The 26,972-nt window shown below is 41.2% G+C and overlaps 1 protein-coding gene across 1 annotated transcript in view; it reads right to left on the reverse strand.

Moving 5' to 3' along the window:
- LOC149747274 (uncharacterized) overlaps positions 1–26,972 on the reverse strand; it is a 215,502-nt gene that overhangs the window by 11,328 nt on the left and 177,202 nt on the right. The window contains exon 10 of the mRNA XM_089897354.1: positions 8,987–21,598. The gene's annotated coding sequence lies outside the window, so the exon portion shown is untranslated. The remainder of the gene's footprint in view (positions 1–8,986; positions 21,599–26,972) is intronic.

The following is a 26,972-nucleotide window of genomic DNA, read 5'->3' on the forward strand; positions in this document are numbered from 1 at the left end:
ATTCCTTGAAAATGGATCCAGTGCCTTAATACATATTTTCCTTAAGGCTGAATCACCTTCCTGGGATGAGATGATGTAAATGTTCTGTATCTGTTCTGCCCACCATGGTAGCCAGCAAGCACGCGTAGCTCTTGAGCACCGGGATGTGGTTAGCATGACTAAGAAACAGGATGTTGGATTTAATTTTATCTAATGTGCTTAAATATCTGCAAGTGGCCAGTGGCTGCAGGACTGGACAGCAGAGTCTAGCGTATGGTCATCTCCACTGTGGGGAAGAACTCCTGCTGCGGGTGTTTCTGTGGGCGTTGGCAGGGAACAGGTGGATACAGAGAGGAGCACTGGAGAACTATCAGCCCTTTTGTTCATTCTATTTACGATTTAAAAATATAACAACGCCTGGCCTACCAGATCTCCAACCACAGGAACACACAATTTACTCAGATAACTTAGTTAACAAACTTTCAGAGAATAAACCTCCTTTGAACACAATGGTAGCTTGAGAATGAAGGTCTGGAGAAAATGTTGGTTGGTGAGAAGTATAGGGCTCAGTCCATTAAGAGGAGGAGCTCTCTGGAATTGTAAATAACATTAGAATCTTGCTTTGTGTTCCCTATTCTTCAACCCAATGGGAATAACCTCCTGCATTGTCCCAGTCCAATCCTTACTTTCTTTCCAAGAGGATTCTCCTAGAGTCTTCCTAGGGCCATGTGGTTTTCACACGACATATCTCCATCTATCCCGGAGCTGCTCCAATTGTAAGAGGCATTCCCTTTGATCTAGACCGGTGATGGCTAGTTTCTGGGTTACAAACATTCACTTTCACATCTCTGACCTTTATGTGGACATCATCAAAGTAAATGACATCAGGTTCCTGCTTCTCCTGAGAATTCTGCTCCCAGAAGTAAATGCTAAAGGTTTTAGAAGGTGACTCTCCCAGACCCCTAGACTGATATTATCAAACGATTGCTGAATAGCACAAAATCACTTACTATCAACAGTACTTAACTGCAGGGAATCGTTTCAGTGTATCCGTGGGAATATAAAAATATTAAAAGGACAGTTTTACATGAATAGACTTTAAAAGTACCACAGCTCCCAGAACCCTAATGCCCCAAAGACTTGGCCATATTATCCTGAGAACCAAATAAAAGTATACTTCATAAATGTACAAGAATCTTAGCAATACAAAACCGTACTGAAAAATTCTACTGTGAAATGTGGGCTATGAACTGCTGTGATTGGGGACTTCTGTAATTGTTTAGTAATTTGTGCAATTTAAATGAGAATTACAGGATACACTAACTAGCAAAGTAGGAAGTAGTTTACATGGTAACTGTAACGATAACAATGTATTCTAGTTTGCTTTACTCTTGTTTACATGAGTCACTCACAATAGACCATCACACTTCCAGCATGAATAAGCATTCCGTTACACTCATTTTTCTTCTCAACATTTTCGAAAAAGCAAAAAATATACTATCATTAGGATGGGAATCACACTCTTATGTTGCCAGTCACAACGTAAGAAAAGGACACTCACGGTGAAGACAAGCAACAGTGGGGAAGCCAGCTAGTCCATGCAGAGTATTGCATCTTGGTGGACTTACCACAGTCCAAGGCTGGCCCTTGAACCTTGCAATTCATAAATATGGTGATCAAGAGAGGGTTCAGGCTAACCAAACTCAGGGTGACAGTAAAGTAAAAAGGTCAATTTAATACCATCATGTAGACTGGATGGTGGATGCTGATATCTGCGGATCCTGTGTCTCCTGAAAAGTATAATTCATGAGGAACCCAAATTATAATCAGAAGGATGCATCATCACGGGCATGGAAGGGTAACGTGTTTTGTGGCTTCCTGTGTGGCCCGACACTGCACTGTGAGGTTAAGGTAGGCTCGGGGGGGGACTTCCCTGGTGGCGCAGTGGTTAAGAATCCGCCTGCCAATGCAGGGGACGTGGGTTCGAGCCCTGATGCGGGAAGGTCCCACATGCCACGGAGCAACTAAGCCCGTGCGCCACAACTACTGAGTCTACGCCCCTAGAGCCCGTGCTCCGCAACAAGAGAAGCCACCGCAATGAGAAGCCTGCGCAACCCAATGAAGAGTAGCCCCCGCTCGCGGCAACTAGAGAAAGCCCGTGTGCAGCAACGAAGACCCAGCACAGCCAAAAATATTAAAAAAAAAAAAAAAAAAGGTAGGCTCAGGGGTGTTCAGTGGGGAGGGCAAGACCACAGCCTAAGTCAGGTTGGGAACCTAACCATTTGATTTCAAAAGCCCACAGACGGCCCCACCACTGGGATAAGGTCCATACAGAGACCTGCTGATACTATACGAGGGGCAGGGGACCTTCTCCCGTAGAGAGGCCAGCATGGCCTCTCCAAGTTCCAGTCTGCTAAATTCCCCTTCAAACAGATCCCTTCTCAGACTAGCATGCCAGTACCTTTAACTAAGTTATAATTCTGCCCTAGAAGCCATTTAATCTCTTTACTTACTTTCTCTATCTTTGCTGTGATTCATTCATTACAGAGGTGTTTTATAGTTTCTTTGGGGGTCTTATCTTTTTATCCAAGTCAGAAAGTGGAAGGGATCTCCCTGTTGGCCCTCATGAGGGTACACACACCACATTTAGGGTAGGAGCCAACAACTCCACAGGGAGATGAAGTCCTTACGAATTTCAGGGAAGGGGGACAGACAGCTTTAAAAAAGAAGCACAGAAAACTCCAACCACAACTGATATTGAAAGAAGCATATTTTTAGAAAACCATTAAACGCCAAAAATACAAGCTAACAGACCTTAGACATGGACAATGAGCTATCCTATTACACTCTACTTTGACATTTTAAATCTCTTTGTTCCTTTTATGTCTAAAATGTGTTGGGGCCTTCTGGTGAGACTCTAGTTTCAAAACCCAAAGAAATCTATCTTTAGATCTGTTGACTCAGCACACGGCTAGAACTTGGATTTTGGTATCAAATACCGAAGAGTTTCACCAAGCCGGTGCCCAGGGGCCTTTGTAAATCCACAGTCAGCCTTCCAGCACCTTTTTTCGGCAGCTCATGGAATTTTCTAGTCTCATCCACCTCTGAGAAATCAAAATGATACATATAAGGATGTACCTAAAGTGGAGCAGTCATCTGTCAGGTCTCAAGAATTGTGGTCAATGGCACCATCTAAAATAGTGATGTATCTATTAATCCCATTTAGTTTATCATGAACCTGACTTTCAGCTTTGCTTTAATATCAAACTCTTGCCTTCTGACCCCACAGAGGTATGCAATTCTGTGTAACCAATTCGGGATTCTCCGTTAGAAGCACTGAGTTTTTGCCAAGAATGCTTACCCAGAAAATCAGGGGCAGCTTGAGACCATGAGGGTCTCGAATGCCACCTTCTATTTCTGCACAATCAGGAGAGTTAAGCAAGCTTGAACGTTAGCTTAATGAAAGCCTCCGAGCACTAACAGGGCTTAGTCTGTGTTATAAATTCTCCAAAGGGTGTTTTGATCCCCTTTGATCCATTCTACATGCAGCTGCTGCACTTCACCTTGGGGCTGCCCTCGCTCTCCTGGTATGAGCCAGCCATGAACTCTCCCCACTGCTCCAGGAGGAAAAGTTTCCAGATGCCCACAGAGAGGCAAGCTGCTGGGGGACTAACACTTCTTCCATCTGAGGGCTGAAGTCACATATTTACGTGAGGTTTAAACAATTCAGTTCCAATGTGGTTAAGGACCATGAGAAAGAAAATTAGAAGTAGCCTCTCTTTAAAAAATCACTAACTTCCACTCTCCAACCTGAGTAAGAGCCTCTTTCTAACTCAGGGAACTTTTCATTGCTGGGTCTCTGACTGCTACCTCCTTGGGAGATGAACATTGCTACAAAACATTCTGCCTTTACAAAGTAGACAGCAGGTGGGTTGTACACACTTGGGGATCTTTCCACCCAAGCCTTATCACACACACACACACACACACACGTAATCACACTTGTAAGTCAAATACATTAACTTTCAACTGATTTTATGGATATGCTACATACTGACATAGGTTGCCATAGCAGCAGGAAAACAGTGGGCCTTGTGGATGGACTCCAGACTTCTAGGTCCACAGCTGGTGCACAAGTGGAGGTGACAGGAAGAGTGATCACATGAGAGCTTTGCCTTATCTTTTGGGAGGAGGCTGAGAAGGTACAGAAATCACTAAGACTGCAAAGCTGACACACTTGCACATTCAGTGGCTGGGTATGCTGCTTACATCTTAAGGCACTGGAAAATATATTAAGAAACCGTAATATCAAGAGTGAGAGGAAAAAACAGAGCGAATTACACTGCTTAAGAACAAACATTACAAGTTTTTGTAGTGGAGCAATTCACAAACCTAGAAACTATATCCTGGCTAGTTCCAGACTAATATGACGTAGCTAACTCTTGTTTTCCATGCAACTCATCCTCTTCCTCAGATAAGTGCTTCTCACCTTGGTGCATATTATGGTCCTTACCTACAAGGCCAAATCAACACTTGCAAAGACATTCACCTCTCCTAATTTCTGAAGACAAGAAGACTTTTTGTTTTCTGTCTTTTAATATTAAGATCCAATTTCTTTATTCATCCTCTTGCCAAATCTTACATTTTAATAAGCACCACTCAATCCCATTGCCAAAAAAGTTAATTGTAACATGGCTTACTACACACAAGGCATGAATGTAAATCTGGTAGCACAGTCCACACTCTATGAAACATGAATTGGGTTTTCACACATAAAGAAACTGGCCCCAAATCACACAGCAGGTTGAATTGGTAGGGCTGAGATTCAAGCATAGGCTTATTGGACTCTCAAACCACTGTAATATATTCCTCCCTGGAACGGAGCAAATAATATTTTACTGTGCCGCTGCTGATAAAAGGTATATGCTGTACACATGTGCAGATTTCAGAATACATTACCTCTCAAAGGCCCTTTCACAAATATACTCTTAAAGCTACTCCGTGATGTCCCTAAAGCAAAGATCAGTATTCAAACTTCACAAAGAGAAACACACATATTGAAGACTTAAGCCAGGGTTTCTCAGCCTCAGCACTATCGACATTTGAACAGGATGATTTTTAGTTTGGGGGCTGTCCTGTGCGTTGCAGGATGTTAGCAGCATCCCTGGCCTCTACCTGTCAAATGCCAGCAGCACATCTTCCCACCCCAGCTGCATCCATCAAAACTACGTCCAAATGTCCCTTGATGGGTAAATCACACTCCAAGGAAAGCGACTGAGTTAACTGCCTGGTTAAAGGCTGTACTGTTAACCAGGAAAGAATTCTACTAAATCCTAGTTTAATGGAGATTTCTCTTATACCAAGCTACAGCTCCTTAAGAGAAAGCACTTTTTAGACTGGATGAAATATCTCAGAATTCAGAATGTGACCACCTCTGCTTCACTTCACAGTATATGATTACTCTTTCTCAGCTTTTACACTAAGGTATACGTCTCCAGCGTCTTCAACCACTGTTCATATAGTTTCTAGACCCTCTCCAAAACCTGATTACTCCATTCTGGACACACACTTAAACATAAACCCAGAAATAGGCACAACATTGCCACAGGAAGAAAACGCAGTAGCAACAACAAAAGACTAAAACGTGGCACATACAATTTACAGTCAGGCTCTGTTTTTAAGCACTTCTCCTGAATAATCTAATTTGATCCCTAACATTTTCAACGGCCGTATGAGAGAATTATTATTATCTGCATCTTATGAATGAAGAGACTGAGGCACAGAGCGCTCAAATAACCTGCCCAAGGGCAGGCTCCAAAGTCCTTGTTCTTAACCACTATCTACAGTGCTTCAAAGAACTGTGGGATTATCACCTCCTTGGTTCTAAATTCTCTGTCTCTACTAGTGTGTGTTTTGTTGTCCAGCTGTATCAAACACCCTCATTAAGGCACACTGCGGGCGCCTTATTCAAGTCTGACGTCACCCTACTGATCAGCCCTCTTCAGGTATAAGACACAAACCCACTTACCTATACTATTGTCCACCCACTTTGTCCACCTTGAGTAAAGCACACACAGCCCTTTGTTAAATGTTCTTCCAGAGCAGACATGTCGTACCTATGGCATGTCCTGATATACTAGTTCAGCAACTATCGAAAAAGAAAGGTCAACTGGAGATGAGTGATGCTAGATACTGATCACCACCACGATTTTTTAAGTGATCCCAATCCATCTTTTCAAAAATGTGATCTATTAGTCTGCTAAACAGCAACATACACTCTGCAGCTAAAGTTTCCAGAATTTACCATCTCCCTGGTTTTCAAAACCTAAGTTGTCTGGCATACTTCCTTCTCTCCATGATTTTCTCAAGATCACCCCCAAATGGTTTTATCATCACACTGGCATGTCCTTTCAACATCCTCAAGAATTCCAGTCACTTCAAGCAGCTAGGGTTTAGAGAGGTTTAAGGAGGAGGCCAAGGCATCCTTGCTTTGCTTGGGAAGCTGGGTGGGTGTTCAGTGTCATAGAGATGGCAAAAATGATGAGGGAGGGTGTGAGCCACACTCCGTCCTGGAATAGATATTGTAGTTCGTGGTCTTCTGAGAAGGTGCCATTGTTCTCTTGTATATTATATGACATCCCAACAGATGATCCAACAGATGGACTCTCAGAATTGGCTGCCCCTGGTGAGACACGCTGAGCCTTTCCCGTCTAACAAGAAAAGCTTAGCGTTCAGTGTGCCTTTCATGACCTTACCATTCCTAACAAACAGGTTCAACGTTAACCTAAGTGCTAGCAGAAATTTCAAATCATTTCACATAGCATATAAAATACTGCTGGAGTGCACTCTGACGTTCAACCACTGGATGTCCACGGACCCAGCTGCTTGGTGTTACAATTAGAGAACAGCCAAGCTGTCCTTGATGAGGAGAAGAATCTGCACATCCAGAACCAGAAGGGCTTCAGGGAAGAAGGCAGGAGAAAGTTCCTCCAAACCAGCAACTATTAGGCAGCCTCAGGTATCAAGAGGCTCATGTTAGTTAATGTTTGAAAACCACAAGCTTCCAAAGTAAATGCATTATTCCTTGAACTTTGATATTTTGGTACTGGGGCAATGCGGAGCTTTTAAAACTCCTTAAAAATCTTCTTTGAACCCAGAACCACCTCTGGATTATTTCACACAGAAAAATCAACACTATATTAGGAGCAATTGGGGCCACATGGGAAAAATTACAAACCTTAAATGTTACCTTGTATTATAAATTAAATTAACCAACTGTGAAATTTGGAGATTATGTAACCTTGCTGAGGCTGTTTCTTCATCACAAAACAGAGATGATAATACCTCTATCTCTCAGCATTATTGGGAAAAACAGAATGAGGTAGCAGGTGCAAAGCATCTCACTTAAATGTTCAGCTCTGTTACAACTATTAGGTAAAACTTGAATCAAAATTAAAATTTAATTATCCCTTTAGATTTTAGACATATTTTCCCATGCTCACCACCTGAGGGGGCTTTTCCAAGTACCCCAGTGGACTTAAGGCCATTTCTGTCAATATCACAGTCTGTTTCCCCAAAGAAATGGGATCCCAAGGTGTTACCTCTCACAGGAGGTGTTTGATCAGTTAAACACAAAGCAAGTTGAGTTTACCCATTAGCCCATGAGCACAAAAACAGTGGTACTAGGAGTTCAAAGTGTAACTAATTAAAAATTCTAAAAAACATTTTAATTATTCCATTTGGAAGTGATTTCTTTCTAGAGTAGTTTCCTTTATAGAGCTAAAGAAGTCAGTTGCAAAGCACTTTACTCTTTCTTTCTGTTACAGAGCTTGTCTACTGCATTAGAGTCTGTATCTTCAAAAATGAAGGAAGTGTAAAGATACTATTCATACCTCTATAATTCATATTTGGAACTTCATAATTCAGTTTACATTCTCCTGTCATCCTTTATGCTACAGGGGAGGCTTCAGCCTGCCTTTTCAGCACAGTCAGTGTTTCTGATGGTGATACCTGTCTGTTGCACTATGTCCTTAGTAAAACAGCAATAATCACAAGATCATGCTTCTCCTGCCCTCTACCTCCCCATCCCTCTTGGAAGAAAATAATTTGCCTGCACCATACAAACTGCTATGCATTTGCTGACTAACTTCTTACATTAAAAAGCAGTTTTAATTAAGAGCAGATTTTTTAAAAGAAGCTCACTATTTCTACATAAATTTAAAAGTGATAATGAGTTCAACAGGGTCAATAGACCCTAGGTCTCCTGGTTCCCATTACAACCTAAGTAACATCTACACATAGCAAACTCAAATAGGAGAGGGAGGGGGGAAAAAAAGCAAGTGCCGTGCATTCTCTCGGTGTATTTTTTTCCACAAATTCCACAAGAGCAGTTACCTGGCCATAATAAATAGAAAGCATGGCTGTGGAGTAAACATGCCCATTCCAAATCACAGGGAGCACGGGCTTCCTTCTGGCATTGAGCGCAGATCTCACTCACCAGCTCACTCCGAACCAGCCAAAGAAGTTGGCTGAAGGACCTTTTTGTACAGGGACTGGAATCTGAGGAAGTGAGTAGTTCCCCAAAACTGAGTAACCAAGCTGTAAATATAACCCCACTACCTCAAAAACCTCCATTAGGAAAGCCGGAAAACCCCAAACCGAAACCACCCCCCTGGATCCTTGGCTGTCAAAAGCACCCCGCAACATTCAGAGCATTTGTTGATGCAGCCTATCCCGATCCACTGTTTTATCAACTACCCTGTGAGCGTTCCCAGGTGTCAATAGCTATTGCCTGTTTGATCATCAAGGCGGATTTAGTAAAAACTAAGAGTCCCTTTACTTCGCTGTATAAGGAATGGCAACGACTGCGGTACCGAGTGTCTTCTGCAAGGCAAGGGAGGCTGTTTCTCCCGGCTTTTAACCAGGTCCCACCATCTGTGACTGCTACAACGCGTCCCCCAGAGAGCACACTAATGAAACCTAGTATCCCAGAAGGAGCAGTACTTACGGTCTCTCCTCCCAGGAGGCCAAGTCTCGGGAAACTTCCTAGGGCGCCAAGTTTGCGCGCGGCGCCAGCGCGCTCAGGGTGCGCGCTGCCCGCCCGGACTCCGGCGGAGAGGCGAAGGCGGCCGGCGGCGCGCCGACCCGCGACCCCGGCTCTTCGGGTGCGCCCGCGCCTCGGCGGGCCCTGGCCGCCTTCTCCCGCGGCCTGAGGGGTCGGAGTGCAAGGACCGCGGCGCTGAGTAGCCGACGCCCCGGCGGGCGGGCGGCGGGAGGATCCTCTCCCTCGAGCAGCTGTGAGCGGGCACGCCGGGTCCAAACCCAGAGGCTCCAGCAGGGAGGCCGCGGGTGTGGCCGGGCAGCAGAGGTTTTTTTGGAATGCGGGGTGTGGCCCTCTAACACAGCAAAAAAGAAATGAGTCAGCCCGTGTGATCCTAACCAATGAGCTTGTTCACTGTCGGTTAAGGCGGAACTTTCCTTTCTTGATTTATATCAGGCTTAGGAGCCTTTTAGACTTTTTTTTTTTTTTAAACTTAAGCCTTTAACAACGTCAAGAAAATGGTAGATGGCCTTACAACTCTTACAAAACAAGGATTAATTTTGTTATGATAGATACTTGATCAGTGGATGTATGTTAATTTCTGTTACTTAGTAAAAGTTCTTAAGCTAGGCAGCGATCCTGGAGGTAATGAGCGTGGAATCTGGCGACAAAGCAGATTGGGATCTAACCTCCAAGACGGATCTAACCTCTGACACTGTACGATCTTGCGCGGGTTAATTATCTGCAGTGAAAGGGACAAAATGCTCACCCAACAGTCTGCTGGACAGATTATATGTAATAGTACATGCAAAGCATTTGGACAGTGCATGACATAGAGTGGGCACTCGAACAATGCTGTCTTGTCCCTCTGATTACTGAATCAAAATCTCCAAACCTGTGGACAAACTGGCCCATAATTTTTGTTTAAATTCTTTTCAATGTTAAAATATCCAAAGAATTTTCGAGCTGAAATAGTTCTTTGGTATTTGCATGGTCTGAGTCCCTTATTTAAGTGATAGAAAACTGAAGAAGCTTTTGGTTTAGGATTCTTGGATTTGGTGTTCCTGTTATACAAGAGAAATTTTATTAGTAGCAGGGGAAAAAAAGGCTTAAAATTGGAATGATTCCATTTATGCCACAATTAAACCAACTTTTAAAAAGCAAGAGTGATTTTGGAAATATTCATTCTATCTCGGTCACTGTACCCTAAACATCATTTTGGAATAGAAGTAATGAAAAGAAACTTAAAGTAGCTTGGAATTGGCAAATTACAGGAGACCACAGAACTGCTAGGTCCTGAGCACCAGTTAAGAGTTGGTTACTAGTGAGGGAAGAGAGTTTTTGCAGAGGAATAATTTTTTTTTTTAAGTTACCAATTAAACTATCTTGGCTTTGGAGACAATCTCCTGAGTTTAACTTCCTCATATTTGTTTAAAACCAGTCATTCCATAGGCCAAGATTTCTTTAAAATACTCTTTAAACCAAAGATAAAATCTTAAGTGAGATCAAGGGCCCTTTCTAAAATGCTATTCTTTTCTTCGAACCATCATGGAAGAATAGAAAGAACTCTGCACCTGGAGTCAAGAGCTCCTGTCCTAATCTCTGCCAATAAGTGATCAGGTATATTGCCCTACGTAAACTGCTTCATCTCTCTCTGCAGATTTCTAAGCGTTCTTCCAGTTTTAAGACCAAGTTATGGTCCAAAAGAGCAGGCACAAGATAAGCCTATAACCTAACATTTAACTTTAGCAACAGGCATAAACTGGGCCTATATCCTAGATGATGAAACCGATAAATCACTCTTGACTCTCATATTCCTCATAAAGGTAATCTTATTGTCCTAGACACTGTAAATTAAATTCTGGAGTCATCTGAGCTCCCTCCCTCTCTATTGACAATTCACTATCCCCAGGCACGATGACACCTTCCTAATGTCTTTCACACCTTTTCCATCCTGGTTCAGTCATCCATGCCCTCATGCCAGGGTCACTGAGTCCCATCCTCTGTGCTCCCAACACATCATCATCACCAACACGTGATAAATGTCAGAGTCCAGCGTGCCATCACGTCATAAACCGGGGGTCCTCTTTCGATCAGTTAAACTAGTATAGTTTTATAGTAGAGATCAAGAGGAAAACATTTGCTTTACAGGCAACTTTTTTCAAACATTTATGTAAATACATACCTATTTTAAGGCACACTGATTTTCTGTTTATGAAACTATTACCATCAATTATACTGGCCAAACTGATAATATGTTGGCTGTTACATCAAGAACTGTAGCTCTTTTATACGAGAAGACTATATATATATATACATACTATGTGTGTATGAGCAACTCAATAAGCTTCGTGACCCTGCAGTTTTAAATACGCAATTGTACGCATGTGTGCAGCCATACATAGATATGCTGAGATACGTGAAAGTGAAAAAGGGAAAGGTAGCCCATACAGGAAAGAGAGAGATAACCTAGTTTGTTTCTATTGTCTAGGATGCAGTCAAGGTGAAAATGTATAAAGTGGGTGCTCCGTTCAAGAAGGAAGGCTTCATAAATAAGTGCACCTGAGATCATAACTCAAAGCACCCGAGAGATGTTTACAATGATCCTTATGCTTCGGAAATAAGGACATAATTACCAATGTTATTAGAACATCCTCACAATAGAAAAAGGCTCACTATTTCTAGGATATCTTAGTCGCCTAAAGTTAAAATGCGAAGTACAAAGCCTGTCAATCTATGGTTAAAAAAAAAGGAACGATTAGCTCCGGCCCCAGTGCCATAATGTTTGTCATTCAAAAGCTGGCTTTCACCTCTCCAACCCCATCTTCCACTTAAAAAACCCTCGGCCAAATAACCCCACCGGTCTACTTGTTGTTCCCCTAATGCAATGGGCACATTATCACCTCCACACCTGGGCCCATGCCATGGCCTCTGTCGGATGGCCTTTCTCACTCTTCTTACTAGGTATTACCTTCCAGACCCACTCAAACCCCTTCCTTTTCCTGGAACCCTCCTCACTGGCCCAAGCCCCAGGGAACTCTCCTCTCCTCCCAATGCCTACAGACCTTATTCTTTATACCTCCATCTCAAACTGACTTAGAGAGCCTTAGTACCTTCCTTCTTTTTGAAATCCCTGACTTTTCTCTCTTGGCAGATGACAAAAGTCCATTGGAGGCAGAGATGGTGTTTCAGAGGCCTTGTATCCCCCAGGACCTAGCAGATTCTGAATGGTTGCTGATATAATGACGTTTAAGTTATATAACAGCCACAAAGGAGAAAGGAAAACTTTCCTTTTCACTGCTGACACACCAAGAATACACAAATATTATAGCTGTTCAAACCAGTTGGCAAGCAGAACCCAAGTGGCAGATGCGTGTCTTTGCTCTTCACGACATGTTCCAACAATAAAGAATGCCACTACTGAGAAAGCAAATCTGATACTTCCTAAAGGGAAGTACATTTTACAGAAGAGTGTCAGCACATACAATCTCGGTTCCCCAAATACTAATCCACTCACGAGAACAGAGAGACTAAGTCATTCCATCATCTGTTTCAAGTAAGGAACACATACATACATATCTGACCATCTTACCAAAGTACCAATTCCCCCTTAAATAGAAACATCTACCTGTTTACCTACAAGTGCTCCTAAGCATAAAAGGTAGCAAATGGCAGTTCTCCGAGGCAACTTGTAACTACTAGAACCATCGTACGTTTCCATTTGTTTATATGGTTTAAAATCAAAAGCTATATGACATTTGCATTAGAGCAAGCCTCTGTCCAAGAGTCATTATCATACATACACACACGGAGTCACTCGTATCCTTTGATGAGTGCTAACACATTTCTGCTTTTATGAGATGGGAATAAACGCTACCGTTTTTCTCAAAAAGCTATGTGATAAATCAGCCAACCTACTATCCAATTACATTTATTATAATTGCCCATGACAAAGACACAGACTTCTTAAATATTCCAAGTACAAACAACCAAATGAATTATTCAGTATTCTTTAATTTGCACGTAACAGAAAGGGCACTTGAAGGAGCAGAGGCAAAAGCAAGACAGACTCACTGAGTCTAGCAACACAAAAGCCACGGGGGTGGCTAGGCTTTAGGACCAACTCAAAATGAACTCCACCAGGACAAGAGAACATCTTTGCTTCTACAGGTTGGCTTTGTTCTCCCTTCCTAAAATCTGCCTTCTTCCACTTGACTCCCAGCTCTGCCACTATTCCATAGTTATAATTTTTAAAATTCTTAAGAAAACCTCATGCTGGTCCAGCTTGGGGCCATGTAGCCACTCCAGTGGCCAAGGTCCCATGACTGACTGGTCTACACTAGAACTACCTCGTTGAACTGGCGGGAACAGCAGTAAGTCCTCCAGAAGATAGGTGAGTTTACTTCCCAGAAGTGGAAAGGGGGGCTCATTTGTCTGCCCCCAAAATATCACCACCTATCAAGAAATTCCACTTCAAGTCTAACGCAAAAGCTTATCTAAGCAGTCCTCAACCTGGTAATAAATTACATTCTGAAAGTTGTTTAATGAACTCTAAAGTTCATGAACACTTCTGTGGCACTTGAAATGCATTTCACTAGAGACCAAATGTAGAGAGACTGGCTTCTCTGCCAGACTTTAAAGGCCTATTGAACTCATGATTTATCTGAAGTATAATGTTAATAATATTTCTAACACTATACTCAAACCCCATTCATAACATTGTTCCTATAGGAAAATGTATTTGAAATTCCACCTACAGCAAGAAAAACATGCTCAATTTAATTCATTTACTGAGTATCCAGTAATGATAGTGGCTTCCATTGTGCACATATCACTTTACATTTAATCTGTACACAATACAGCAAGGCAGGTATTAACAACTGCACTGAACACACGATGAAACTGGGAGTTCGAGAAGGTTTTGAAGCCTAAGGTCAATCATGAAGACAAGTCAGAGCCTGCTTCAGAGCTATGAATGTTTGACCCCAAAGCTGGGACTATTCTGTCTGATATCCGTAGCAGCCAGACAAGAGCGGACTTTCAGTTCAGGTGACTAAGAGCTGAGCTAACGTTTCAGACTCTGTGTGAAAGCATCTAGATTTCCCTGCAGAGAAGAGAAGGAACTAGTGGGCATCATACACAGTCAATAGCCAGACATTACCTTTGTATATCTTCCCAAGAGAAGGTATTTCTCTGTGGCAAAACAAAAGAAAATATTCATCTGGGTAAACCTTAAATTATACAGATGCTTGTACCGACATGAGGATCGTCTGCAAATTAAGGGTCTATAAATAGTATCTTCATAAAAAATTGATTTTGCCCTGTTGAAAAAAGAGAGCATTATCTTAGAGGGCACTTAGGTGCTTTAGAAGAAAGTTAAAATTGCAAAAATAACTAGCTAAGGTGACTCAGTTCTGCCAAAATAAATGCAATGGATGCATTTCACAGCTTTAACTGTATTTCATATTTTAAAAAATGTTTTTGGTTATGCGGTATTTACTACATACAAGAGAATATATTGGGTTGGCCAAAAAGTTCGTTCGAGTTTTTCTGTTACGAAAACCCGAACAAACTTTTTGGCCAATACAATATTTAACTTATTTGTCAGGAAAAATAATATTAACATGAACAATCATGAACACACCACCCAACCTAAAGGCAGACCATTAGCGATAAACCATGGCAGCTCCCCGAGTGTTCCGTCCTATCTGATGGAGGCTGAAAATTGCTTCTTTCTGTGCATGTTGGACAAAAAGTTTGAAAGCCCTTGGTCCAAGATGGGGCTCTAATAATAAATTAACCCAGTGTCTTCTGAAATTAAACTGGAGAAGTGATCATGAGTAATGAGACACAGAACAGCTGAATTCAATCATAAAGGAAGGGCACAGGTAAACTGTACATTGTCTTAATCTAGAAACTGCTCATCAGACAGACTTGTAGGAGCTTTTGGTTTTACTCCATGGTCCAAAGCCAGGAGTAGTCATTAGACAGATTACTAGGCACATGACCTGAAATATGACAGGTCAACTGGAAATTGTTCCAAATTGAGGTAAGGTATTACTAAGCCAAGACAAACTGGTTCTCCCATGCAGAGCCTTAAACACATCAGACACCATAAGAAGAAAAAGAAAAGGAGCACATGAACTAATAACAACGAACTTCATGCATCACGGAGAAAAGGACAAATAACTTGAGGGGGGAAAATCAAAGAAAATAGTCAATAATTTTGTTGTAACAGGGAGTTAAACAGCTTATATTATGGGGAAGCATTAAGATAAAGAAATTAAAGAGTTTACAACATACGTCTAAAGAAAGGACATATACACTAAGCTAGTGAGAGAGTCAGTATAAATTGTGTGACTAAAAACTACATATTGAGAATAAGGAAGTCTAACACGCAATACAAATTAAATGGTACAGTAAATACATGCTAAGGAGGAGATGGAAAAGGGAAGATAAGCTTAACTAAGAAAGCAATGACATTTAAAGACCATCTTAAGGATGGCATACAACAAAGTGGGGACACCTACATGAACACAGTTTGCCAATTATCAAAGCGACACTCTCCCTCAGCACCCGACACTGTCTGCCTTGTTTTATAGCTGCTGGGATACACAGCATCCAATTGCATCGTACTCTAAGATTCCTGACGGCTGGGTCCAGGGCTTGGATTTTTAAAGCCTCCAGACGTCCAGACCTTGACATGGGACATGTTCTACAAATGTTAGAAGAAAAAAAAATTAAGAGTCAAGTTGGTCAACCCTAAATACCTTATTTGAAGTGATAACCTCTGATGAAGGTTGACCTCTTCAATGCAGGAGGAAGAGTGTAGTACAACAGATGATGGGGAACACTGTTTCTCAACTTAAAAAGGAAGTTCTCTGTACAAGGTGTGTGTGTGTGTGTGTGTGTGTGTGTGTGTGTGTGTGTGTGTGTCCTGAAAGGGAGAGAGGGTGGTACCTAATGGGTGAAAAAGGAGCAGATCAGTTCAGGTTGAAATATGCTGCCGTAACAACACCAGCATTTTGGAGGCCAACAACAGAGAAAGGTTTATTTCTGGTCCTGTTTGGTTCTTTGCAGGTGAGCCAAGGCTGGGGTCCATGTTGTCTTCACTGTGTGACCAAGGCAGGAGCAGCACCCCTAACTGGGACAGGCTGATCTCATGGCAAAGAGAAAAGAAAGATGGCAGAATCAGGCAATGTCTATTCCATTTCTGCCTGGAAATGGCACATCATTGTTATTTACATTTCTTATTATTTGCAAGTCCTATGGCAAGCCAGCCACAGGGCTCAGCCCTCAGTGGGGTGGGAAAGAATATCCTCTCACAGGATGGAGGGTGGGTAGGGAGGAAGAGCGAATGTTTTGACAATAATATAATCTACCACAAAGGAAATGGAAAATGGCTAGCGAAGTGCTTTCTTCCCTTCAGTAGTGATAGAAGAAGATGTCCTATTATAAAAAAGCAGTCTTTCCATTTCTGTGGTACTTTATGGTGTTTTCATAGTATTTCAGATATTGTCTCACTGTATCCTTACAACCAACCCAGTGTGATCCCAGGACTTGCCCAAAGCCCCAGCAGCTCCTGAAATGGAACCCCAAGTCTGGTGACCTCTCACCGAAGGAGCCTTTGAGGCCTCTGTTTCACCCACAAAATGGAGATAATCCCTGACACGTCCTAAGAAGGTTGTTGAGAGATTAAGTAAAACAACATATTTAAAACACATAAGCACATAAAAGTACTCAACAAATATAAGGTAGTATTATTATAAAATTATGATATCTATGTCTTAACCCATGTCTTTCCCAAATTAAATTTAATCACAAATAGTTTGTTTAAATTCCTTAAGAAGAAAATGCATTTATTAATGATGTTTCCTTCCCCTGTCAAAACCATAAGCTCCCCTAGTTGAGTTTTATCTGTACATACACACTTTCCCCATGACTTCTCTTACTTGTTTACTCCCTGACTGATCAGTTTCTTAAGATTCTCAAGAAGTTTCAGAAGGCGGCACTATTAATAATTTTTATTTCTTCCCAAACAAGAGAAATTAAGGAAAACTGAAGACGCCCAGTCTTCATTTCAAGTATGATATAGATTCCACGTGTGGCTCCCAACTGAGAATGAATAAAGGACTTAGCATCAAAGGCTCCAGCCCTAATTACCACTACTTGCCTTCGCTCTTTGCATTCTACCAAACTACAGTTCCAGCCTTTCCCCAGAATGGAATCTTCCTTTCCCACCTCTGCCTCTTGGCTCAAACTGTTTGTCCTACCTAGAGTATTCCCTAGGCACTGCCCCAACTCTGTTAAAGATCCTGCCCAAATACTGAATAATTAGGTAAGTGCACCACAGTGCATACACAAAGATGTTCATCATAGTGTGCTTTACAAGAATGAATAGTTGAAAACAACCTAAATGCCCACTAATAGGGAAATGGTTAAGTCCATGACAGACCACATATACATGGAATGCTATACAACAATAACAAAAATGATGTAGATTATACCTATTGAGGTGGCATGGTCTCAGTATATTATCAGTTGAATCAGGTTTCAAAACAATATTAATAATGATCCATTTTAGGAGGAAAAATATGTATCTAATCTAGACATAGGAAGAGTATGGCAGAATACCAAAAAAATGCTAATAATGGTATCTCAGGGTAGTGATAATGATTTTTCGAATCTTAGTAATTTTCACACTTTAAAGCTCTTTCCAATTAGCATTTTAACTTTTATAATCTAAAAAAGGGTATTTTAATTAAAAGGCATTAATACCCAATTCAAATGTCATCTGCTCCTGAAACCCTCCTTGCCCCCCGCTACCCCCCCCCCCGGTCTAGCCCACCCTTATCACACAGGTAATTCCTCTCTCCTGTCTGTTTCCTGACAGTCTAATATATCTATTATAACATTTACCACATTTGTTTTGAAACGGCAGTTTTCTTTGTTCAGGCTTGATTATCAACTCCTGAAGTGGAACAAGCCTGTTTTACATTTACTGGAATCTACCCTAATAACCCATGACCCAAGTACCCAGAAACTACTGAGTGTGTTGATTTGAACATAAAGAAAGGTTATAAAATTTACACATTTGAAGACTGTACACCTAGTAGTGCTCTAATCAAAAATTCATCTATAGTGGGGATGTTCAGAAATTGCATAGGGTCCATTCTGGAGAGAGAAATGATCAATCAGGATATTTTATCTGTGGCAAAATTTCTCTATTAATCATTACTCCCATGTTTGCTTTCAAAGTTACCAAAGACACCCTTATTCAACTTGTTTAAGACGTGGGTTAATATTTCTTAATCCAGAGGCAAGTCTCTCAGATTTTTATCCATGAGCTTCCTCTTCAAACGGACAAGAACTACTTTTGCAATAATCCAAGTCCAATCCTAACTCAGTAGGAAATATAAATACCTATTGTTTTAGGAAGAAATAAGGGAAATAAATGTTTTAAGATTATGTAAGTCTGACTCGGGGAACTGACACAAATGAATGTTTTGAAATATCCAAGGCATTTTTTTGAAGGTTCAATAAAGAATGTGTTTTGAGAACTAGGTGGGTGAGATTTAAAATAAAAACAACCACCACGATCTTAGCTGTTACTTAGCAATTTCAGGCTTCAATTGTTCCCTTCTAAAGGGCAACTGAGAAAACTGAAGAAACTGCTTCCAGAAGAAACACTGAGATATCTGATCCAGTTTCCTTTCTTCCTTCCATTTTATTCCCTAAGATTTTAATCCAGCCAGTATGAACTTTAAACTGCCCAGGTTTTTTGTTTGGTTTTGTTTCGCTCTCTCTGGAGACAATTCCTTTTCCTTAATTTCTGAATCAAAAGCAAAGCTACATGCCATGGTTAGTTAGGGGCACCCTGGCTGCTTGTCCCCAGAGTCTCACTACCTGAGGAAATGCAGAGTCACGGGAGTACAGAGAAGGGAAAGAAGGAAGTTCAAAAGGGAGTGAACAGTCTGACTTATCTCCAAGCACTGGCACTCGAAAGCCAGAAGAAGTGAGGGGTGCCAGGGGCCAGTTACAAAGCTGAGTTAACAACGTGAGAATGCCAGTCACACTCTTAAGAAAATAGGTCTAAATTCTAAACTGATCCTGACCCTTATCTTCATTCCAGAAGCTATGGGGGCATGATAACTTGGTTTACTTAGCATGGATTCAAAACCAGGCCAGGTTTGCTTTTTTTTTTAACATCTTTATTGGAGTATAATTGCTTTATAATGGTGTGTTAGTTTCTGCTTTATAACAAAGTGAATCAGTTATACATATACACATGTTCCCATATCTCTTCCCTCTTGCATCTCCCTCCCTCCCACCCTCCCTATCCCACCCCTCTAGGTGGTCACAAAGCACCGAGCTGATCTCCCTGTGCTATGCGGCTGCTTCCCACTAGCTATCTATTTTACGTTTGGTAGTGTATATATGTCCATGCCACTCTCTCACTTTGTCACAGCTTCCCCTTCCCCTTCCCCTTCCCCTTCCCCATATCCTCAAGTCCATTCTCTAGTAGGTCTGTGTCTTTATTCCCGTCTTACCCCTAGGTTCTTCATGACCTTTTTTTTTTTCTTAGATTCCATATATATGTGTTAGCATACGGTATTTGTCTTTCTCTTTCTGACCTACTTCACTCTGTATGACAGACTCTACGTCCATCCACCTCACTATAAATAACTCAAATTTCGTTTCTTTTTATGACTGAGTAATACTCCATTGTATACATGTGCCACATCTTCTTTATCCATTCATCCGATGATGGACACTTAGGTTGCTTCCATGTCCTGGCTATTGTAAATAAAGCTGCAATGAACATTTTGGTACATGACTCTTTTTGAATTATGGTTTTCTCAGGGTATATGCCCAGTGGTGGGATTGCTGGGTCATATGGTAGTTCTATTTGTAGTTTTCTAAGGAACCTCCATACTGTTCTCCATAGTGGCTGTACCAATTCACATTCCCACCAGCAGTACAAGAGTGTTCCCTTTTCTCCACACCCTCTCCAGCATTTATTGTTTCTAGCTTTTTTCATGATGGCCATTCTGGCCGGTGTGAGATGATATCTCATTGTAGTTTTGATTTGCATTTCTCTAATGATTAATGATGTTGAGCAAACCAAACTCTTACCACCAGGGCTGAGAAAGATAATTGAAGATTTGTGGCTTGGAAATGTCTTCACAATAGGAAACTTACAATCAGTGGTGAGCTGGGGCCAGCTCATACCAGTCCCTTAGAACAAATTGCATATTCTCAGGATTTTTGGCAAGGCAGTTGTTAAACACACCATCATTACAAGTTAAATTACATAAACATACAATTAAATTATACTAAGAACAAAGATCATAAATACTCAAAACACGTCACTTCCTGTTTTACTATTATCAATGCTCTTGATGTTCTTTGCAACTATTGTACCTGGTTGGTAGGAGATCATATAACAGTGTGCTCCTGCACATCCCTTCCCAACTCTGCTGGCGGTGACTTTTGCTGGTAGTGTGAAATCAGCTATGGTGGGAGAGTTTGAGTGTTCACACCATGGAAATCAGCAAACACTACAACCCCCTCCCCCCATCAGGGCTGGCTCTAAACATTTACCTGCGTATCACTACCTGCAATGTTAACCCACCACTGCCTGACAGGAGCTCAGGAAGTTCAGCTGGCCAGTCTTCTAAGTCAAGAAAAAGGCTTGCAAACTATAAATCATGATACAAATATAAGGATAGAAAGTAACTACTTTTATTGTGGCCCTGGAATGTACCAGTCATAGCACAAAGTACTATCCCCATGGTATTTCGTTTCATGAGAGGTATTATCAAATCCAATATACAGATGAGTCAACTGAGGTTGAGAGGCTGAGTAACTACTAAAAGCACAACAGCAAGAGCCAGGTCTATGAATGTATGACTCAAAAATGTATGATCTTTCCAGTAACTACCCCACTTACTAACGTTATCATTACCATAACGAAACCAAAACCAACCACGTATAACTGTCAGATAATTAACAAACACTAATGGCCTTTTATATGTAAAAGAAAATGCTGTAACGAAGAGGAATAGACAAAGAGCTGACTTTTATTCATATTCACCAAGTTTATTCATATTTACCTCCAAAATGTACCCACAAAAAGTGGGTAAGAAATGGGGCCCACAGAACCAGTGGAATGAAGAATGATCTGCATTTGAGAAGGGCTACTCCAAGGTTAATGTAAAAGGAATCCTCTTTCAATTCTTTAAATACTTATGCTCTATCCACAAAACTGACATACCCAACTTAAGATGACACATTCTACCAAGAAAGAATAATGCAAAAGCAAAATTTCTCAAATGTTGGCACCAACTTTCTGTAGTGTTTGGATATTTACTTTTCAAAATTTTCTCTTTTAAACTTTTGAGGTATTTAATTGTGCTGTTATTTTACCATGGTTTCTTACAGAAAATTCACCCTGTAGTCAACGGAATTCTAAAGGGCTAACAAAATTTTACTCACTGATTATTTTTTAAAATTCTTGTCATCTTGGCTTCCTATAAGTTACCGGCTTCTCCCATTGTTTCTGTACATTTCCATCACCTGCCATGAGAAGAAAGAATCTGATTATATTTCTCATAAAGACCATTTCCTGGTTTCTACTACATTAGTCTTTTCCTTTCTTTATACCCAAAACACACAGAAAAATATAGTTGTCTGTCCATTTCTCTCCAAAATCAAAAAGCCAGGAGAGAACACCACAAAAGATCACCTCAAGAGAAAGAACTTTAAAGAGCAGTATTTCTACTTTTGGGGTTTGGGGTGGACACTCTTAAAATACCCTCCCTTATGTTTTCAGGAAGAAATTTTTAGTCTTGCTTGGGAGGAAGCAGTATTACAGTAAGCCACTTTCTCTCTCTACCTCTCCCCCCAGCCCCTCCTCCCTTCTCAAAAGCAAGTGACTTATCACCTGGGAAGGCTAGAGTAAGCACTGGCTTAGTGCTGAGGCAGCACACAGAGCTGGGCAGCAAGGCCCTCCCTCTTGTTCTCTCCAACACCTGGGGCCAAGCTAACTTCCACACAGTAAGCAGGACAAGGGCTGCCTGCTTCCAGGAGGGCCAGCCAGCTCTCTCTGCCAGCTTCTCTCCAGCTGTTACCAGACTAGGATGACTAGATCAGGGTTACTAAGGTCCAATTCATGCTTTACAGAAAGAGGTAACTGACAATTCTCAGTTCTCCAATCCTGTTTTTATCAGTAATTAAGCTACTATCTATGTTGCTTCCCACTTGAATTGCTCTATTTCTCAAATTGTTTAAAGATTATACGATTAGGAACCAAGATGGCGGAGTAGAAGGACGTGCCCTCACTCCCTCTTGTGAGAACACCAGAATCACAACTAGCTGCTGGACAGTCATCGACAGGAGGACACTGGAACTCACCAAAAAAGGTACCCCACGTCCAAAGACAAAGAGAAGCCACAATGAGACGGTAGGAGGGGCGCAGTCACAGCAAAATCAAATCCCATAACTGCTGGGTGGGTGACTCACAGACTGGAGAACACTTATACCACAGAAGTCCACCCACTGGACTGAAGGTTCTCTGAGCCCCACATCAGGCTTCCCAACCTGGGGGTCCGGAAACGGGAGGAGGAATTCCTAGAGAATCAGACTTTGAAGACTACTGGGAACTGATTGCAGGACTTCGACAGGACTGGGGGAAACAGAGACTCCACTCTTACAGGGCAAACACAAAGTAGTGTGCGCATCGGGACCCAAGGGAAAGAGCAGTGACCCCAGGGGAGACCTGAACCAGACCTACCTGCTAGGGTTGGAGGGCCTACTGCAGAGGCAGGCAGTGGCTGTGGCTCACAGTGGGGACAAGGACACTGGCAGCACAAGTTCTGGGAAGTATTCCTGGGCGAGAGCCCTCCCAGAGTCCACCATTAGCCCCACCAAAGAGCCAAGGTAGGCTCCAGTGTTGGGTTGCCTGAGGCCAAACAACCAACAGGGAGGGAACCCAGCCCCAGCTTCAGCAGTCAAGCGGATTAAGTTTTACTGAGCTCTACCCACCAGAGCAACAGTCAGCTCTACCTACCACCAGTCCCTCCCATCAGGGAACTTTCACAAGCCCCTTAGATAGCCTCATCCACCACAGAGCAGACTGGAGAAGCAAGAAGAACTACAATCCTGCAGCCTGTGGAACAAAAACCACATTCACAGAAAGACAAACAAGATGAAAAGGCAGAGGGCTATGTACCAGATTAAGGAACAAGATACAACCCCAGAAAAACAATTAAATGAAGTGGAGATAGGAAACCTTCCAAAGAAAGAATTCAGAATAATGATAGTGAAGATGATCCAGGACCTCGGCAAAAGAATGGAGACAAAGATTGAGAAGATGTAAGAAATGTTTAACAAAGACCTAGAGAATTAAAGAACAAACAAACAGAGATGAACAATACAATAACTGAAATGAAAATTACACTAGAAGGAATCAATAGCAGAATAACTGAGGCAGGAGAACGGATAAGTGACCTGGAAGACAGAATGGTGGAATTCACTGCTGCGGAACAGAATAAAGAAAAAAGAATAAAAGGAACTGAAGACAGCCTAAGAGACCTCTGGAACAACATTAAACACAACAACATTCGCATTATAGGGGTCCCAGAAGGAGAAGAGAGAGAAAGGACCCGAGAAAATATTTGAAAAGATTATAGTCAAAAACTTCCCTAACATGGGAAAGGAAATAGCCACCCAGGTCCAGGAAGCACAGAGGGTCCCATACAGGATAAACCCAAGGAGAAACACACCGAGACACAAAGTAATCAAACTGGCAAAAATTAAAGACAAAGTAAAATTATTGAAAGCAGCAAGGAAAAAATAACATACAAAGGAATTCCCATAAGGTTAACAGCTGATTTCTCAGCAGAAACTCTGCAAGCCAGAAGGGAGTGGCATGATAAAGTGATGAAAGGGAAGAACCTACAACCAAGATTACTCTACCCGCCAAGGATCTCATTCAGATTCGTTGGAGAAATCAAAAGCTTTACAGACAAGCAAAAGCTAAGAGAATTCAGCACCACCAAACCAGCTCTACAACAAATGCTAAAGGAACTTCTTTAAGTGGGAAACACAAGAGAAGAAAACGACCTACAAAAACCAACCCAAAACACTTAAGAAAATGGTCACAGGAACATACATATCGATAACTACCCTAAATGTGAATGCATTAAATGCTCCAACCATATGATCATCTCAACAGATGCAGAGAAAGCTTTTGACAAAATTCAACACCCATTTATGATAAAAACTCCCCAGAAAGTGGGCATACAGCAAACCTACCTCAACATAATAAAGACCATATACAACAAACCAACAGCAAACATCATTCTCAATGGTGAAAAACTGAAAGCATTTCCTCTAAAATCAGGAACAAGACAAGGATGTCCACTCTTGCCACTATTATTCAACATAGTTTTGGAAGTCCTAGCCACGGCAATAAGAGAAGAAAAAGAAATAAAAGGAATACAAATTTCAAAAGAAGAAGTATAACTGTCACTGTTTGCAGATGACATGATACTACATGTAGAGAATCCTTAAGATGCCACCAGAAAACTACTAGAGCTAATCAATAAATTTGTAAAGTTGCAGGGTACAAAATTAATGCACAGAAATCTCTTGCATTCCTACACACTAATGATGAAAAATATGAAAGAGAATTTAAGGAAACACTCCCATTTACCATTGCAACAAAAAGAATAAAATACCTAGGAATAAACCTACCTAGGGAGACAAAAGACCTGTATGCAGAAAACTATAAAACACTGATGAAAGAAATTAAAGATGATACCAACAGATGGAGAGATATACCATGTTCTTGGATTGGAAGACAATATTGTGAAAATGACTCTACTACCCAAAGCAATCTACAGATTCAATGCAATCCTTATTAAACTGCCAATGGCAATTTTTACAGAACTAGAACAAAAAATCTTAAAATCTGTATGGAGATACAAAAGACCCCGAATAGCCAAAGCAGTCTTGAGGGAAAAAAAAGAACCTGGAGGAGTCAGACTCCCTGACTTCAGACTATGCTGCAAAGCTACAGTAATCAAGACAATATTGTACTGGCACAAAAACAGAAACATAGATCAATGGAACAAGATAGAAAGCCCAGTGATAAACCCACGCACCTATGGTCAACTAATCTATGACAAAGGAAGTAAGGATATACAGTGGAGAAAAGACAGTCTCTTCAATGAGTGGTGCTGGGAAAACTGGACAGCTACATGTAAAAGAATGAAATTAGAACACTCACTAACACCGTACACAAAAATAAACTCAAAATGGATTCGAGACATAAATATAAGACTGGACACTATAAAACTCTTAGAGGAAAACATAGGAAGAACGCTCTTTGACATAAATCACAGCAAGATCTTTTTTGATCCACCTCCTAGAGTAATGGAAATAAAAACAAACAAATGGGACCTAACGAAACTTCAAAGCTTTGGCACAGCAAAGGAAACTACAAACAAGACGAAAAGACAACCCTCAGAATGGGAGAAAATATTTGCAAACGAATCCACAGACAAAGGATTAATCTCCAAAATATATAAACAGCTCATGCAGCTCAATATTAAAAAAACAAACAACCCAATCCAAAAATGGGCAGAAGACCTAAATAGACATTTCTCCAAAGAAGACATACAGATGGCCAAGAAGCACATGAAAAGCTGCTCAACATCACTAATTATTAGAAAAATGCAAATCAAAACTACAATGAGGTATCACCTCACACCAGTTAGAATGGGCATCATCAGAGAACGTACAAACAACAAATGCTGGAGAGGGTGTGGACAAAAGGGAACCCTCTTGTACTGTTGGTGGGAATGTAAATTGATACAGCCACTACGGACGTTCCTTAGAAAACTAAAAATAGAATTACCATATGATCCAGCAATCCCACTATTGGGCATACACCCAGAGAAAACCATAATTCAGAGAGACACATCCACCCCAATGTTCATTGCAGCACTGTTTACAATAGGCAGGTCACAGAAGCAACCTAAATTCCCATCGACAGATGAATGGATAAAGAAGATGTGGTACATATATGCAATGGAATATTACTCAGCCATAAAAAGGAATGAAATTGGGTCATTTTTAGAGACGTGGATGGATCTAGAGACTGTCATACAGAGTGAAGTAAGTCAGAAAGAGAAAAACAAATATTGTATATTAACGCATTTATGTGGAGCCTAGAAAAATGGTACAGATGAACCGGTTTGCAGGGCAGAAATAGAGACACAGGTGTAGAGAACAAACGTATGTACACCAAGGGGGGAAAGTGGTGGGGGGGTAGGGGGTGGTGTGATGAATTGGGTGATTGGGATTGACATGTATACACTGATGTGTATAAATGGGTGACTAATAAGAACCTGCTGTATAAAAAAATAAATAAAATAGAAAATTAAAATAAATAAATAAATAAAATAAAAATAAAGATTATAGGCTAGAAAAGGTAAATGATAAAGCATCCCAAACCACCAACATCTATCAAAGGACAATGTCCAGATAAAACCTTGGCTCAAAATCCTACCACTTCCTAGCCACGTGGCCTTGGGAAAATCCATTCACATTTACCCAGCCTCAATTTCTTTATTTCTGAAAGAGAATCAAATGGCCCCTACCATACTGTGTGGTTGTGAGGATTAAAAAAAATGAAAGACGTGATCTGCCAAAGTCAAATTTTGATCTAACAAGGGTATCACCCCAGCACCAGGGACACCCAGAGTTCAATGATCAGACTTGCTACTTCATCCATATATACAATTCAAATAGCGCAGGTTCATGGAATAATGGATTATGCTCAGCAAAGTGCCCCCCTTTTCCAAAAGGAAGTCATTCAGAATGATGTTTTACTTCTGTTTTTCAATTTCCTAACATTTTAGGGTCCCCAACCAAGCGGTAGGAA

This window comes from Delphinapterus leucas, chromosome 16, assembly GCF_059928025.1.
Source record: "Delphinapterus leucas isolate spDelLeu-1000000601 "Yukka" chromosome 16, BTC_Dleu_Yukka2, whole genome shotgun sequence".
Classification (NCBI taxonomy): Eukaryota; Metazoa; Chordata; class Mammalia; order Artiodactyla; family Monodontidae; genus Delphinapterus; species Delphinapterus leucas.